The sequence below is a fragment of the Protopterus annectens genome, chromosome 6.part0 (assembly GCF_019279795.1).
Source record: "Protopterus annectens isolate FY-2018-M chromosome 6.part0, PAN1.0, whole genome shotgun sequence".
Lineage (NCBI taxonomy): Eukaryota > Metazoa > Chordata > Ceratodontiformes > Protopteridae > Protopterus > Protopterus annectens.
The window spans coordinates 803,820,009-803,836,887 of record NC_056737.1 but is presented as its reverse complement, the minus strand read 5'-3'; positions in this window follow the sequence as shown (position 1 = coordinate 803,836,887).

Sequence of the window (16,879 nt, the reverse complement as noted above, 5' to 3'; positions counted from 1 at the left end):
GAAATGAAAGGTAGCAGACAGGAAGGCTGTGGAGTTTTAGTTTTATTGTATTTTAAAGCCAAGCTGTGCCTCCCAGATGGTACTGGGCCTCAGGAAGCTGTCTAGGGCCCAGGCAACACTGGGCCCCAGGAAGCTGCCTACATCACCTTGTGCTGGATCCAGCCCTGTTGGAAGCTGTGCCATTCTGGTGTTTGGGGATTCATTGGTGAACTCTGTCTGTGGCCAACTATCTGAGTTACATGTGTGAGTCATATATCATGCTGGGGTGTAGTACTGTATACTCCAAGTGAAGATCCCATGTATTAATTGCTCTGATGTATACAAATGATATGTCTATTCCATCACAATCTTTTGCTAAGCATATGTTCTGTATGAGCCAAGACTTATGTGAGTCAAGCCCGTCAAATTGATGTTCTGTAATTTTTACAATGTGCAGACTTTATATAATATTTTTTAAACATTCAAAAGAGCAATTCTGAGATTTGCCAATATGGAAACCTCTCCACTGATTAAAAATATACTTCTTTGTTTAGAAGGAATAATACCACATTTTCTACAGCATTTGTGGAAATACTGTAACATAGGTAAGTCAGATTATAGGAAAGCTGCGAATGTTATCTATGACACAGGATAAAGTGTTGAAAATCATATGTTATGGATTTTATTGTGTAACAAGAAAATATTCAGAAGCATTCAACATACTCACTGTATTTCATTTTTATGGAGTAGTAGTAAAACTGGTTGGCTGGTTTATTTCTTTTCTGTTAAGGAAAGACAGACTTCTTTCCATAAATAGTAATCACAGTTATTCTTTCAGTTTTGTTGTTATAAATTGTTATGTTAGATTCACATCTGTAATATCTCAAGACAGTCACATGTAGAGAACTTCTTTAGGTCCTAGTGGGTGAGATATTATATGTTTAATTTAGTTTAATGATGTTGCAAACCACAGCCAGGAAAATAAACTGTTGTTTTAGAAGAAAAATCTGGTATACATATTAGGCCATAAATCATGGCCAAGGGTTATGCTAATATTCTACTTAATCATTTCCTGGGGGTATAATGTGGCATGAAGCAAAACCCTTACTTCTCCATCTCACTCATTTTAATTTACTCAGTGTAAACACATGGTTTATTTTAACTTGGTTTACACTATACTGAAGAATCTTCTGAAAAGCATAGTTCAAGATGGATAATCCAATAAATACTTTTATTCAGGTACAGAGATTTCACTTTATGTCTTGTACTGTGAGAAGAAGAAAAAAATAGCTTTTTAGATATGTATTTTAGTCATTCATTAAATGTATAAGCAAGCTGATTTGCATGAACTATACCCCAGGCCATGAAATATAATAATAGCTTTGAAGAAAAACAATTAAGTTGAAGTCTATTTACTATAAGCACAGTAGTAGCTACCAAATAAACTGTGACTGTGTGTGTGTGTGTGTGTGTGTGTGTGTGTGTGTGTGTGTGTGTGTGTGTGTGTGGGGGGGGGGGGGCAGGATTACACCAGGTAGTCCCTGTATGGCTGATGGTGGACCAGTGGTCAAAGACAAGTTCTGAAAATTATTTAACTGAAAACAGATGACTGTATTACTGAAGACCAGCCAATCTGTGTTTTTCATTTGTCTTCTTGTTAAAATGGTGTCATAGTTTACTATGCTATTGGAGGGAGAACAGCAGACACATATATTTTCTTGTTAGGTGGGCTGAAACTGACATATAAAACAGTATATTTTTGCTATTGCAAAAGTACTGCACATTTTAGTCACTGATACCTTTCCTTGTAGTTATTACAGTCTGCTTGGTTTTAGTGGTGTGATGTAGATTCACCATACTAGACCTATACCAGTTTAAAAAGGGAAGATATCAGGAGACAGAGACAAGGACACAATGTATAGTGAAACATTAATGATGCAGTCTGGAAAAAAATATAACAAGAACAGTGTGGTTGTTTTGAGAAACTTGAAGTGGCCCTCTGGTAGACTCAGAAAATCATCCATAGCCTTGATTTTGTGATGGTTTACAGCATTTTATTTTTACAAATTACTTAGACTTGAAAAATATCATATCCTACATATCTTCAAATAACTGAGATTTGTATAGTTTCTGAGAATTATGAAGTTAGTTGCATAGAATGTAGTGATGTGATAACAAGACCTGTATAAGGGAAATAAGCAAAGCAAATAATAGCGACTGCAGAACTGCTCCTTATGGTACTTCTTGTAGAATAGGCATGGCATGGAATATGGTGGCTGGAATTCATGATCTAGTTTTGTATTGTTTGCTGAAATGCACAAAGGCAAGTCCCAAATCTGTAATCAGGCATGTTGTAGGCACTGAATAACACCAGCAAACCAAGTAAAGGCATGTATAATAGGTCCATAAGTTCTCAGGTACTTTATAGGCTATTCATCTGTCAGAATCTTAAGAAGCCCAACCTTACATTCTCATGGTGCTTTGTAGCCCTTATACATTGCACACAAATAACCCAGAGGAGGGCAGAACAAGAGCAGATTAAACAAAACCATAGTGCTAACAGAAGATGTTGTGCCTGAAAATGGACCAGATAGATCAGTGAGCTACTCCGATTAACAAAACATAAATAAATAATAAATAAAAATAATAAATAATGGGTGATAAATAAAAATAAGTTGCACTTGGCTGCATTCATGGCTGGAGGAATATTATGGAAGGTCAACTAACATCATAATTCTCCTCTGCTTCACAGACACAGAAAACCATCTCAAAAATGAAGGCCTACAAGTGTCAACTCTTTTTTTGGATATGTCAAAAGCATTTGACACAGTCTCACACCAAATCTTGCTAAACAAACTAAACCAATATCATCTATCAAATTCCACTCTTACCTGGTTCCAAAGCTACTAAACTGACAGGTACCAAGCTGTGAAATGGGAAAATTATCTCTCTCCTCAGCTGCCCATAACTATAGGAGTCCCACAGGGTTCTATCTTAGGACCACTACTATTCACAGTCTTCACAAATGACCTCCATACCTCCACACAGCATGCATCTATAATTCAATATGCAGATGACACTACCTTAATCTGTGCTGCACAAAACATTTCCACCCTTCTGTAAACAACTCAACTAGCATTCTCTGACGTTGAAAACTACCTTACCAAAGCCCAACTTATCCTCAATCCAAAGAAAACTCAGCTTATGATTATAACCAGTTCTAACAAAAACACTTAACAGTCAATTCACTATCTACTCCACAAATGTTACTTCAACTGCTCCAGTGGCATAGGCTAAGCTATTGAGAATAACCATAGACTCCCACCTAAAATTTGATAGTCATCTCAACTTAACTATTAAAAAAGTACATGCAACACTGGGATCACTCTACTGTATCAAACCATTTCTTATCAACAACACAAGATCAGCCATTGCTTGCTCCCAACTTCTATCCACCCTACTCTATGCATCTCCCATTCTGACTAATCTCAACAAAACTGAACTAAGCAAAATGGAAGCCTGCTATAACAGAATTGCCCGCTTTGCTGCAAATTGCTCATATAGAACTCATCACTGTACTGCTTTGAGGCTCCACTGGCTTGAACTGCCCAACCTCCTAACCTACAATCAGCTCTGCCTCTGTCATTCTATCTATTGCCTCCCCAATAAGTGTCCTGCTCTCAAAAACCTAGTACAACATCACTCAGCCAAAAGGCCTCTTAGGTCATCAAGCAAACTACTACTAGAAGTCACTAACAGCTACAATAGCTTTGGAGATGCACTATATAGTAGTTCAGTGGCTAAAAAATGAAACTCTGTCCCTACTAATATTCAAAACACATCATCCCAAGCCTCCTTTAAAGACCTCATCAGGCAACATCTCAAGCAAAGTTGGCAGTGCCATGATTGCTCCCCAGGCTAATGAAAGCGGATAACATATACATAGCACTTGATAATAGTTTTCAGTCTTACTCACAAACACTGGCTAATCTACAATATATGTACTGTACCTGTGTACTATGTATGTATTCTACCTATGTTCCAAATTTCAGCTGTACACCACAAATCTATTAATTACCTTTATTTTTAAAATTAATATATTTTTGTTTGTTCTCTCCACTGTAACTGTTTATGTGTCGCATACCACTGTAAAAACATGTCTCTTGTAATTTGTGTGTATACTGATCATGTCTAAATAACTAAATGTGTCTATAATTTTTTTTGTGGAGCTTTTCTCCCCGGGCCTCTGCTGAAAAAGGGCCTTTTTGGCTCAGTCAGACACCCCCGGTTAACAAATGTAAAATAAATAAAATAAAATAAATAAATAAATGTGATCAATGTGATGGATGATGCAGTGGATTTAAGCTAGTGTGGCCAGCCCTGTTTGTCATATAAATGAAGAGAAAATAGGTTAGTTAGGAAAATAAAAAACGGGAGAACAGCAGCATTAATCATAAGCTATGAAAGCTGGTGCTGTAAAGAGCACATTTTTTGTATACAGAAAAAACTGTAAGTTATGAATGGAGTGAATGGAAAATAATGGTAGGTGAAGAATGTAGTGAGCAAAGACTAAGGATGAACTAGAGAAAGACGGGAGGCAGCAGGTGCACATATACAAACACAAAGAACCCAATTCAAGCAGACAAAAGGGGTAGACACACAAATCTTGGAGAGGACAGTGGATGGACACATATACTAAATAAAGGAGGTAAACAAGTAGTGATGGGGAAGACTGGACAACAAACAAGGAATGTGGAATGACACATAAGGGAGGGAAGACACCTGGATGGGGATAGGGTAGTGTCCTGACATAACTAGATGCCAGTCTGGTACGAAGCACAATGCACCCAGGAATTTGCATACCTGAGTGGCTAATGTTAGGTGGTGGCTGTTTTTCTGGTGGCCCAATGATCTGATCCTGTCAGTCCTGCAACTCCACAAACCATTACAGAAGCTACTCCACATTGCTGAGGAGGTATCCAGTTGTAGCTGCACCTCAGCTGCTCTTGATGACAGGAGGCTAAGGCAGACCCCTTTGGACTACTCTTAGAAGACAGGCCTTCACCATCCTTTCAGGATGTGGCAATGGAGACCACCATTGAAACCTCCAGCCCTCCAGGTCTCACCCAGCAAAGAAACCATCACCCCTCAACTGTAAAGCTGTCCCTGGTGGGCCAGTACTGGACCTTTTGCATAGTGCAGACTGAAGTGTGCATGGCTGCATCTCCTGATCTGCTACAACTGGTCCTGCACAATGCAATGGGAAAATTATTATACACACATATTAGCAACACAGTTTCAGTTGTACAGTGGACAGGCACAGACAGTATACACACAAAATTGCCTGAAAACTTGCTTCCACCTCCTGTGACATCCATCTATGTTCAATTCTGTCTTCTCTGCTACTGAAAAACAAAATACACTCTGAAGTAGACATGTAAAACAGTTAACATTACAGAACAAACTTGTACTGGAAAAAAACTGCTTGGACTACACTTCTTCCTGTCTCTCCCTAACTTTCTCCCTGTCTATAAACAGGTTAGGGTAACACTGCCTCAGGTCACTATAGCAGTAGCTCACTAGAAGCTTGTGTTAGGCATTCATTTTCTGCAAGGGTCCATCATACTACATTAGCTGGTGATCATGGATGTCACTAGAAAGGAAGAGCAAGAAAACCTTTTTCTCTCTGGCACGCCATGTGGGAGCTCTGCATTCCAAAGTCCCTGAAGTAGTGATGGCTGCTCAGTCATGTCAGTTTAATTTACAAAATGGTAGTCTCTTGGGCATAGTCTTACATTTTTAAAAAGGTGTCACATAACACAATGCAACACCATAGCTGTATGACATCTCCAAACTGAAGCATCACGATCCTATAGCTATACATATGATTTGGTGTAATGGTTAAGGTGTTTAGCTTACAGACACAAGGTTCAGTGTTTGAGTCTCATATTTGGAATCGAAATAGGCTAAGCTTAAAATGGCCCACAAGGGCAGCTAACCTAGTACTCACTTATACCTATACTCCCTATACTATACATATGCTTAAGCATACTGGTCATATGCCTTCTGGTTGCAGCGATTCATGCAACTACTGGCAGTATGTCTGGATAGTGCAATCATAACAGACATTCAAAAATAGTGGTGCTAAATAGCCTTATTAACACAGCCTCACTATTAATTTACCCTTGTTAGCACACCACAAAGTGTCAGTATGATCTGGCTGAACCTGACTGCTATACAACTTTGGAATAGAGGAATTTCAAAACATATTCAACCTACAATGTGGTAGAATCTATTAGTGTTCATCAAGAATTCCAGGAAACATGCAAAAAGTGAACAGTGTCATAGAGTATAGGGCCTAAGTTGTTTGTTATTCATTTTGAAAGTAAGCAGCATTGCCATATGTACTTAATACTTCAAAAACAAATGACTTCAAACTGTTCAATGACATTAGATGAAACGTTAGATGTTGTTGAAGAAAACTGTCTTTAATATTTGCACTGTAAGTTGCACATCTTGAGATATATCCAGTATTATTTGTATTGATAATTATACAATTAAATACATGTTATCATATTTCTGTAAATATCTTAAACATGCACTTATAGAGGAATTTCTTCTTGCCATGTGAAAGCTATATCTGGTTATCAAAAATGTTCAGACAATGCATGTCTGGGTTGTGTAGTGTTTAACATATAAACATTTCTTTGTGAAAGTTTTGAAACAAATATAATTTGGGGTTTGTGTACAGTATATTACAGTATTTATGGAAAGGACTATGACTGTACTATTATCACTGCAAAGAATACTTTTAACTAATAACCTTGTTATTTGTATAGTTTTAATTTGATTGTTCACAAAATATTTACATTTGTTTATTTTATGCTTTTTAAGTTTATTTTTCAGAAAATGCTCTGGAATGCAAGATGTGTATAGGCTGCTAGAGGTATGACATTACACACCACATAGATGTTAATAAGTTAAAGAAGAAGATGCTGCATTAAAGAAGAAATGTTTTAATGTTTTTAATTGTATAATTAAAAAGTAAATGTGGCAGCTCCCTGGTCTGAGGCCCCCCACCAGGCATCAAGCCCAAGGTAACTGCCTGGGTTCCCTAGTGTAGGATCTGGCTCTGAGCAACATAGAAAATTAAGGACATGGAGAGAGACCTGATTATCATTTGAAAGATTAGAATGTTATGGAAGGACACAAGAAAGGAAAATAGTTGTAAGTGTTGCCTGAACAGATAGAACAACATACATTAGTAGTATAGTATCATTAAAGTGAGAGCTTCTGTTGATTTTAGGCCATTACTGCCTGCTAAAATATGGAGGTCTTAGGGAATTTAGAGTGAGAATGGCATAGTTATAATGAGTAGATGGTCATGCATCTGTTTTGAGGGTTGTGCATGTACAATTCCAGGTGTCAGACAGATATTTCTATAGATTGGTCTTGAAAGTGGAAATGTTTCTAGTATTTTTAATGGATAATGAGATGGAGTTCCAGGACTAGGCTACATAGCTGGAGAGGTTCCTAGTGATAGGTGTGTTTTGTACGTAGTGAGGAGCATTTTGTTTTCAGATCAAAGTGGCTTAGCAGGGGTGTTTGTGTGCAATAAGTCTAACAGGGTTTGCTTTTTCTGGTTTGTATATCAGTTTTATGGAGTAGAAGAAGTTGGATCTAAGTGAGTTGCTTGGGTAATTCAAGCCAATCAAGCTGTTTAAGGTCTAAGCAATGATGGGATCTGTTTGATGAGTTAATGGCAAATTTTGCTATATTATTGTTGCACTGGTTTAGTTTACATTGGATGGAAGCTTGAATGTTATGCAGTACTGGGGAACCATATAGAAAACTGGGGAGTAGGAGTGTAGAGGCCAGGAGTTTCCTGGATGAATCAGTTAAGTAGGTTTTGTTCTATAGCGTTTTCCTAATTTTTGGTCTGCCTGTTGCACACATAAGTCAAATTTAAGGTTATTATCAGTTGTCATGCCTAGTAGCTTGGTATGGGGATGACTTCTTTAGAGGTGTTATCAGGTGCTGTTATTGAGAAATTTTGTTTGAGGTGTGTAAGGGATTTTGGGAGGAATAGCAGCAGCTTTGTGGGTATTTTTGGATTGAGTAGAAGCTGGTAATTATTGAGACAGCTTTCAATTAATGAAAATGATTATTGGGTGAGGTGTTGTAGAGTAGTTATGTTACTAGCAAAACAGATTAATGTGGATTAATGTGGAGTCATCAGCATATTGTATGAGGAATACTTGACATTTGGTGGTGTGCAGGTTGTTGGTAAATATGTTGAAAAGCAGTGGCCCCAGTATGGAACCTTGTAGAATACCTGTTTTGATGGGTCAAAAATGTTAAGTAATAATTAATCAATTTAACAAACCAGAGTCTGTTGGAAATGTAGCTGGAGAACCAGTTGATGGAAGTGTTTGATAGGCCAAGTAAAGACAGGTGTTTTTGAAGAACGGTATGGGAATGGTGTCAAAGACAGATCCAGAAATATGACAGAAACCAGTTAGACTTTGTCTTTGGCTAAGTTTATACTGTTGGTGAAGTTTAAGACAGCCATGGTAGCCCAGCTGTGGTAGCCCTGGTATGGAACCATGTTGTGTGGGGGTCAGGAGGTTGTAAGTTTGTAAATAAGTCATAAATTGATCGTGAATGGATTTTTCATGGATTTTTGAAAGAGAGAAAGAATGGCAATGGGTCTAAAGTTGGATATATCATTGGAGTTACCTCCTTTGTGAAGTGGAATGTTGTGTGATTTTTTTTTCCATAAGGCTGGTACATGTAATTCCTGAACAGGCCTATTCATGAAAATGAATGCCGAAAAAGAACTTGACTAGGCTGCTATTTTTAATAAATCACCAGGAATTCCATCTGGACCAAGTGTACTGGGTTTAATTTGTTTGATGTATTTCTTGTTATTATAGATACTGGTTGAAAGGAGAACGAGTGAGTATTAATGGAATAGGGAGATGAGACTGAGTGGGATGTGGACACATTATTAGAGGGGGGTCGATGTCTTTTGAGTTTCATTGTGAAGTAGTTTAATGATGTCAGAAATAAAGCAATAATTGAAAGCACTAGCTGTTTCTTCTGGGGAACAATGGGGGTTGGGGCTTGGTTGTCCATTTGATCCAGGATGTACTACTTTAGATATGGTGACCCAGAATTGCCTAGAATTTTTGTAGCATCTATTCTGCAAAGTTGAGTAATAACATTTCTTGTCAAGTTTGAGCTGGCATTCAACTTTATTTCATAAATATTTATATTGCTGAAGACTTTTTTCTGTTTTATTATTCAGTCATGCCTTCCTGGCTTTATCTCTGCTCTTCATTAATTTCCTGGTAATACAAGTGAGCCAATGAGCCAGGTTGTTTTGCACTCTTTTAAACCTAAGGGAGCCATGCAGTTTAAAAGTTCCATAAATATATATTTTTTTAAATATAAAACAGCATCATCTAATGGCAACATGTTTAGGATGTTCCAGTTGTGAGATTGTAGTGAGGTGTTAAAAAGCTGTGGGTCAAAGTTGTTCATGTTGCCAGAGGATAAAAATGTGTTCCCTGGGAGAACTATTGCATTCTCTTGTGGTATATATGGTCAGGTTGTCAGTAAGTGTGCTAGCTAAGGTGCCATGGGAGCTTATATTGTTAGGGTGACTTGTTAATAATCAGTTCAGGGTGGTAGTTTTACCATTTTTCAGGTTGATTCGGGTAGTATCACTAATAAGTTGGGAGAAATTGTGCAGGTTTATACTAGACGTTGCTGTCTCAGGGGTGAGACTTGGCCAGTTGATGTTAACATTGCCTAGTATAATTGTCTGTGTGTGTACTTTGTCAGATAGCCAAGATAGGATGTCTTCCAATGTGCTGATATTGTCTCCAAGTGAGATATAAAGGGCTGCTACATATATTGTTTTGTGAGCATTTAGTTTTAGGTTACTTAGAAGTAGTTCAGCATTGAGAAAGGAGGGTATGGAAGGTGTGAAAGGTGACAGGTTTATGCTACTGTGGTACATTATTACTCTTTCTCATCCTGCTTTTTTGTTTAATCTATCAGCTCTAAAGATATTAAATCTTGGGGGAGTATTTCTGTGTTACTGATATTTGTTTTTAGCCAAGATTTTGTTATTGCCAATATGTTAAGGGAGTGTTATTTTATCCATGCATGTAGTGCTTAAATTGTATTTGAATTGCTTCTGATAGTCACATGGAATAGATTGAGATTCTTGTTGCTATTTCTTATTTTGTCAAAAGAGGAGTTTAGGTTTTTGGGCACAGTTGATTTATTATTTGTGGAATAACTTGGAGCCAGAAAGGGGATAGGGTTGGAGTGAATGTCACCTGCTAGCAGTAAATTCCGTAGCACACTTATATGAATGTGTTCTTTTAGTTTTTGTGATGATAGCACCTTTGAACATTTTTTGGAGGTATGGAGTATTTTAGGTATAATACGGTTAGTGTAGTGATTTTTGTATAATTGGGGGCCTATACTGAACAGAATGGATGCAGGGGTTACATTGTAATCATGCGTGTTTTGGTAGTAGGTGAAGTATTTAGGGAGTCGTGTTTGGTAAGATATGTAATAGGTAAATAATATGAGTATGAGAGAGGTTAGACCATGGTCTTGACACCAGAAAATAGTCTGACTTATAGACATTCCACTAAGATATCAACTGGAGTGTTAAAGAGAGCACCAAGTTTGCAGTAATCAGATAATTTAGTTAGCCAGAGTCCTTTGATATCATGCTGGACATTTGAGAAGTACAGTCTGAATATGCGTGTTCCTAGAAAGGAGCTCTGGGGTACACCATTAGTAACCTGTCTTTTGAAGGAGCTTATCTTTTGAAGGAGAGTGAGCCAGTTTTGATGAGCCAGTTTGCGATACAACCAGTAAAGTAAGAGCTGACATTAAATTGATAGAACTTATTTAAGATGCTAGGGTGTGGGATAGTGCCAGAAGTGTTATGCATAAACTTCATGATTTCTGATTTTTCAGTCCACCAGGTTGAATAGATAGGACATAGCCTTCATAAAGTCATATTGGTTGAGGTGAAGGGATTGTAGACTACCCATGTCATTATTTATGTGCGCCATTATAATTTATTCCATTATTTTGCAGATAATACTGGTAAGACTGGTAACTCTGGAGCTCAGTGATTCAGTGGGGTGTCTATCCTTGTGTAGGGGTGCCACTGGGTGGGCATATCCAGTAATCAGTCTGACATTAAGTAGACTGATGAGGAGGTCAGTCAGAATGTGTAATTGTAACTAGGAAACAGCTAGTTATATTGATGAGTCCCATGGAACTAGTATTTTTTACTTTTTTAGAGGTGATTTAGACTCTGTTCTGGGGTAATTTTGTGGAGAGGTGGGGTCAAGACTTTCTCCATCACCATCACAGCCCCAGTTGTACTGTTGTTTCAGATAGATCTTCTTTGTTTTTTTATTTTTTTATATTGTATTTCTCTTTTATATTTTATTTTTTAAATATATAAGTTGCACCACCACATACTTAGATGTTGCCATTATCATTGCAAAGGCTTGCCCTTTTTAATGGCTGCTTCTTTGCTTTCACTATTATTTATGTCCATCCATCTATCTAGATATTTATTTATTTACATATATTATTTCCAAACTCGGAATTGGCATGACCCTATAAAATCCAAAAGATGGCATCAGCTCTTTATTATTTTCTAACATCATAACATTATAAAGGGCCCTCCAGCTGAAAACTACGTCTTCTGGATGGAAAGAAAAGGCACTCGTCTTTCTTGTCAGCCACACCCATGAGGGATACTATCCAATGACACTGGTGATGTGCTGATGTCAGGCAAATCATAGTAGCCACTCTGCTATTCCTTTTTCACCTGTTGCACTTACATGACAGCCTAAGGGACAATATGTTGATTAAAAAATTGATGTTCTACATTCACCATAAACAATACCCAGTACATTCATGACTTGGGGTGTGGAAAGAGGAAAATAAAAGCAATATATACACCATGACATGAGCACAAGCCATATAATCAAAAAATGAAAACAAGAGAAACAAAACATTAGCATATATCAATGCCCAACCCAACAAATTCCAAGGTCAATGAGACTAAAGAACCCCACTAACAACTGAAAAAACAATTATGCTATATAGTATATGTTACTGCTTTCCTTTTGTATATATCAAAACTGATCAAATACAAGTACAACCATGCCACCAAAAATGTGGAAATATTAAAATGAAAGAAAACAAGAATTCTCCAATGCGCTCGCGCGCATGCTCTCTCTCTCTCTCTCTCTATATATATATATATATATATATATATACACACACACACACACACACACACACATATATATATATATATATATATATATGTATATAAGAAGAATGTGTATTTTTCTAAACTAAAAATGAATACCTTCTATAGCTGCTAATACAGAACTGGCATTTGCATTTTTGTTTTTTCCTTTTTACAGCCAGATCCAGTAATCCAGCCACTGCAGCAGTCAGATCCAGCCAGCCACCTAGCCACTCCAGCACCCAGCCAGGAAGCCCACCAGCTAACCACTCCAGAAGCCAGCCAGGAAGCCAGCCAGCTAGCCACTCCAGCAGCCAGCCAGCCAGCTAGCCACTCCAGCAGCAAGCTTGCCACTCTATCAGCTAGCCAGCCAGCCATCTAGCCACTCTATCAGCCAGCCAGCCAGCTAGCCAATCCAGCAGGGATGCCAGTCAGCCACTCCAGCAGGGATGCCAGCCAGCCACTCCAACAGGGATGCCAGCCAGCCACTCCAAAAGGGATGCCAGCCAGCCAACCAACCACCCAGCCAGCCAGCCACTATAGCAGGGATGCCAGCCAGCCAGCCCAGAAAATATTGTGATTGTAGTGGTAAGTAAGTACAAATAGTATTTTATGACTCTAGATTTTTAAAAATAGGAATATTGTGTTTTATTTTAATTTAACTTTTTAATGTTTAGAGGTAAATGGGATGCACTGCACGGTATTTAAATCAGTGTTGTGGTTAGTCTGCGATTTGTAAGTATTAGTTTTTAAAGGCTAAAATGTGTGTAGAGATTTTTTTTTTTACTTCTGGTGGGGCAATATTCACAGATAAATGTAGTGTGATTGCTATATATGTCTATTGTTATTATGACTGTTTCAGGGTACTTTGCATTTACAGATGGAAATGTTTCAGGACAGTTTGCACTTTTTGGGTGGAAATGTGTGTAATTTATTTTTCTAATGCTGTCTTCAAGAAGTTAAGATGTATGGCTTAGGGTATTTTTTATATTGGTTGTTAAGTGATGGCTTGCAAGAACTACTTTTAAAACTGAACATATCTATGTGTGTATAACCTTTTATTTTTGAGAGGACATGTTCATAAGTAAACATAGTGCATTTGGTATTTTACTAGGTACATGTTGTTGTGGCTTTATAAGTGGAAATGTGTGTATTTTGTTTTTTAATAAGTTTAAAATGTTCTGCTTTGATTATAATATGAATATGGCCGTGCTGCTATTGGGCCTGTTCTTTACTGCATCGCTGTGTTGGGTAAATTACAGCTATAGGTTTATTTCTGTTTTTCTTATTAATTGCTGTTTTCAGTGGTAAGTGGGGTCCATAGGGTCTGTTGTGCATTGTAATGTATTTTGGTTCCCCTTCATATGATCGAACTACTCTAAACTCGAATGTCATAAACTCGAAACCAGAATCTCGAATTTAGAGAGCCTTGAACATATGAAAGGGACAAAAAAAAAATTAACACCTTTCAAATGTTTTCAAAGAGTGGCATTGCCCCCCTGCACCCCCCACGTGGGGGGCTGTGCCCCCACACCCCCTACTTAAATATACCTACTCCAAGATCGCACTATAGTGAAGGAAAGGGAAATCTCCCATTCCGCGCTATACGTGTAAGCACAAAACGGAAGATTTTCCATTCCTCCGCTATAGTACGGTCACGGAATATTCACATTTAAACTGCTAGGGTACAGGGGGACCTGGCCTCCTGCAATAAGGTAAGTTAACTTTTTATTTTTTTAAATCTAAGGCTCCCATTCACAATTTCGAGTGAATGGAAGTTCGAGATTCTGGTCTCGAGATTATGAATTTCGAGCTTCCATCCATTCGATCTTGTGAAGGGGAACCTGTATTTTAGACTAGCTGTTTAGTGATGTCTTGTAAGAAGTACTTTTAAAAGGGAAAATGTTTACTTTATTTTTTGGGGGGGGAGGCATGATTAGAAGTTAACACAGTGCATTTGGAATTGTGCTAAAATATTTTATCCTCATTTTAGGATAGTTTATTTTTGATGCTGTCTTCAATAAGTTTAAAAGGTACTGCTTTGAGTATAGTGCGAATATGGTTGTACTGCTGTTGGGCCTGTTCTTTATTTCATTGTTGTGCTTGGTAAATTAGTGCTATAGATTTATTATTTCTTCTTTTTTTTTGTATGCTTGTGTGCTGTATGTAGATTTTTTTAGTTTCCTTGTTTCAGAATAGTCATGGTTAGTGTAATATGTAGAATTTAAGAGTTATTTTACTTTTTTAAATAAACATAATTGTCTATTTAATATGAGTAATGTTTTTTCTCTAAAGTTTACTTACTGTTACTACTGAGTAATTTGCATGTTTTAGCAGTAATACTTCACCTTTGCTGTTAAAGCTTCATAATTTAAATGATTTCTGAGATTTCAGTAGGCTGTAATAACTTCACAATGTTGTACCCATAAGTTATCTGCATCTGCATCTCCTTCACCACTCATGGGTCTGAATGGAGAGATGAAAAGTCAACAACCACGGAGAGTAGTAGTGCTGTTTTTGAATTCATCCTCAAGTCTTGGTGAGCACCTTCACGAGGTGGACCCTGTTTTTCACAAAATCTCACCAAGGCAACACTGATATATAGACTGTATTTTTACAGCATATATCATGGACAGAAATAGGTTAAAAACTAAAAAAGATAGCTGGGCCCACAAGACCCAGGATAAAAAAGTGCCCAATCCTGGTAGGTGCACTGGTGCCAGGACTGGAAAAGATGACAGTGTAGAATCCTCAAAATACGGAAACATTACTACAATGGGGCCAAGCCCAGGGGGAGGATGGCCTCCCTGTTGTAGAAGGAAGTAGCAGTCCACAAAAATCACAAAAACTGATAGGCCAAAGAAGAGCCATAAAGATGATAAAGTGGACTCTTGAGGATAAGAAAGAAATGATGTATTGTTACTATTATACAAAAAGCACAGAATTTCCAGACACAAGATATACAAAATGATTAAGAGAGAAATTAGAGGAAAGAAAAAAATACTTCCACAAGAAAAACTGCCAGAAGCTTCAAATAAAAAAAATTCTCTTCATTATTACAACAGATTTGTGAAAAACAGTATATAGATCAAGAAACCTTAACCTGCTTGGAAAAAGAAGCATCTGAGGAAGTGCAACAATATAAACAACAAAACCAAGAGATATTTCAAAAGTATAAAAAAGAAATATGGATATGGGAATGAAAGAGAGATTTGATATGGTGCGATATTTATGCAAAGGAGAAAGCCAAATTAATCAATGTAAAGAAGGCAGCCCCAAAGATATTCGAAAAGAAATACAAGCAAAGGCATCCGGATTTGGAAAATTTCACAATAAAAATAAAATAATATCACAAAGACGGAATGTAGAAAAGAAGATTAGTAAAGCAGAAGTTAAAAAAACTAGAAGTTGAAGTTATGGAGTGCCTGCGAAGTGAAGGATTTGGTATAGAAGGCCTAGCACAGGTTACATCACAGCAGTGTGTCCCCAAAGTAGGAAGAAACAGGAAGATCAGGAAACATCTGAAGAAGAAATATGGACATGGAAAAGAAAAAGCAATTTAATATGGTGTAATATTTTTGCAAGGGAGAAAGCAAAGCTAACCAATACAAAAAAAGCAGCACCAAAGATATTTGAACAGAAATACAGGCAAAGGAATCTGTACATGGAAAATTTTACTATACAAAAAATAAGAAGACAAAGAGGAAAAGTAGAAAAGGAGATTAGTAATGGAGAAGTTAACGAAATAGAAACTGAGATTATGGAGTACCTGCAAAGTGAAGGATTCAGTGTAGAAAATCTAATTCAGAAAGCACCACAACAGGATAGAGTAATCGATATCCAAATTAAGGGGAAACCAGTGGAATAGGAAACAATTAGTCAGGTGCCATATGACGATAATTTGGAGTCCTCCACAGGAAACCAGTATAAATGTTCACTTGAAGCTAGACAGCAAGGGAAGGAACAGGAAACTGTGTAAACTCTGATGCAGTCAATGTTGAGGAGTGATAGGCCAGTAAGTTCCTATATGATAGAGCAATGGATGGCAAAGGATGAAATTGAAGAGAATGTGCCACAGGGAGATGCTATAGAACCTTCTATAGAATGCCCACAGGAAGTGGAAAACAAGGAAAGTGCCCTCAGTTTGGAAGAAAATGAGCTAAGACAATAGTTGCTTGATTTCATAGACATAGACAGATATATCAAGTTCAATGAAAGAAATAGACTGCAGGAGGTTAATAAAATCCAAAAAGTCAGAAGCCTGATAAAACAAATGAACACAGTAATTAGGACTGTTCATAGAAATCCATGCAATATAACAGAAGTAAACAGGATATATTACTGTGCAGCTAAATTAATAACTGATAAAGTTTTACCACAAGAACACAGGGTAGTGAGGGAAAGGAAGAGGAGAAATCCAATATTGAATAGAGAAAGCTATAAAGCAGTTAAGACAAGAAGTGTCACTGTTAGAAGACTATAGAAGAGGGAATGGATCAACAAAAATACTAAGAAAGATAGATGTGATAAAAGCAATGTGCAGTATTAGAACAGACCAGGATCTATCATGCACTATTGCAAATAACAAACTAA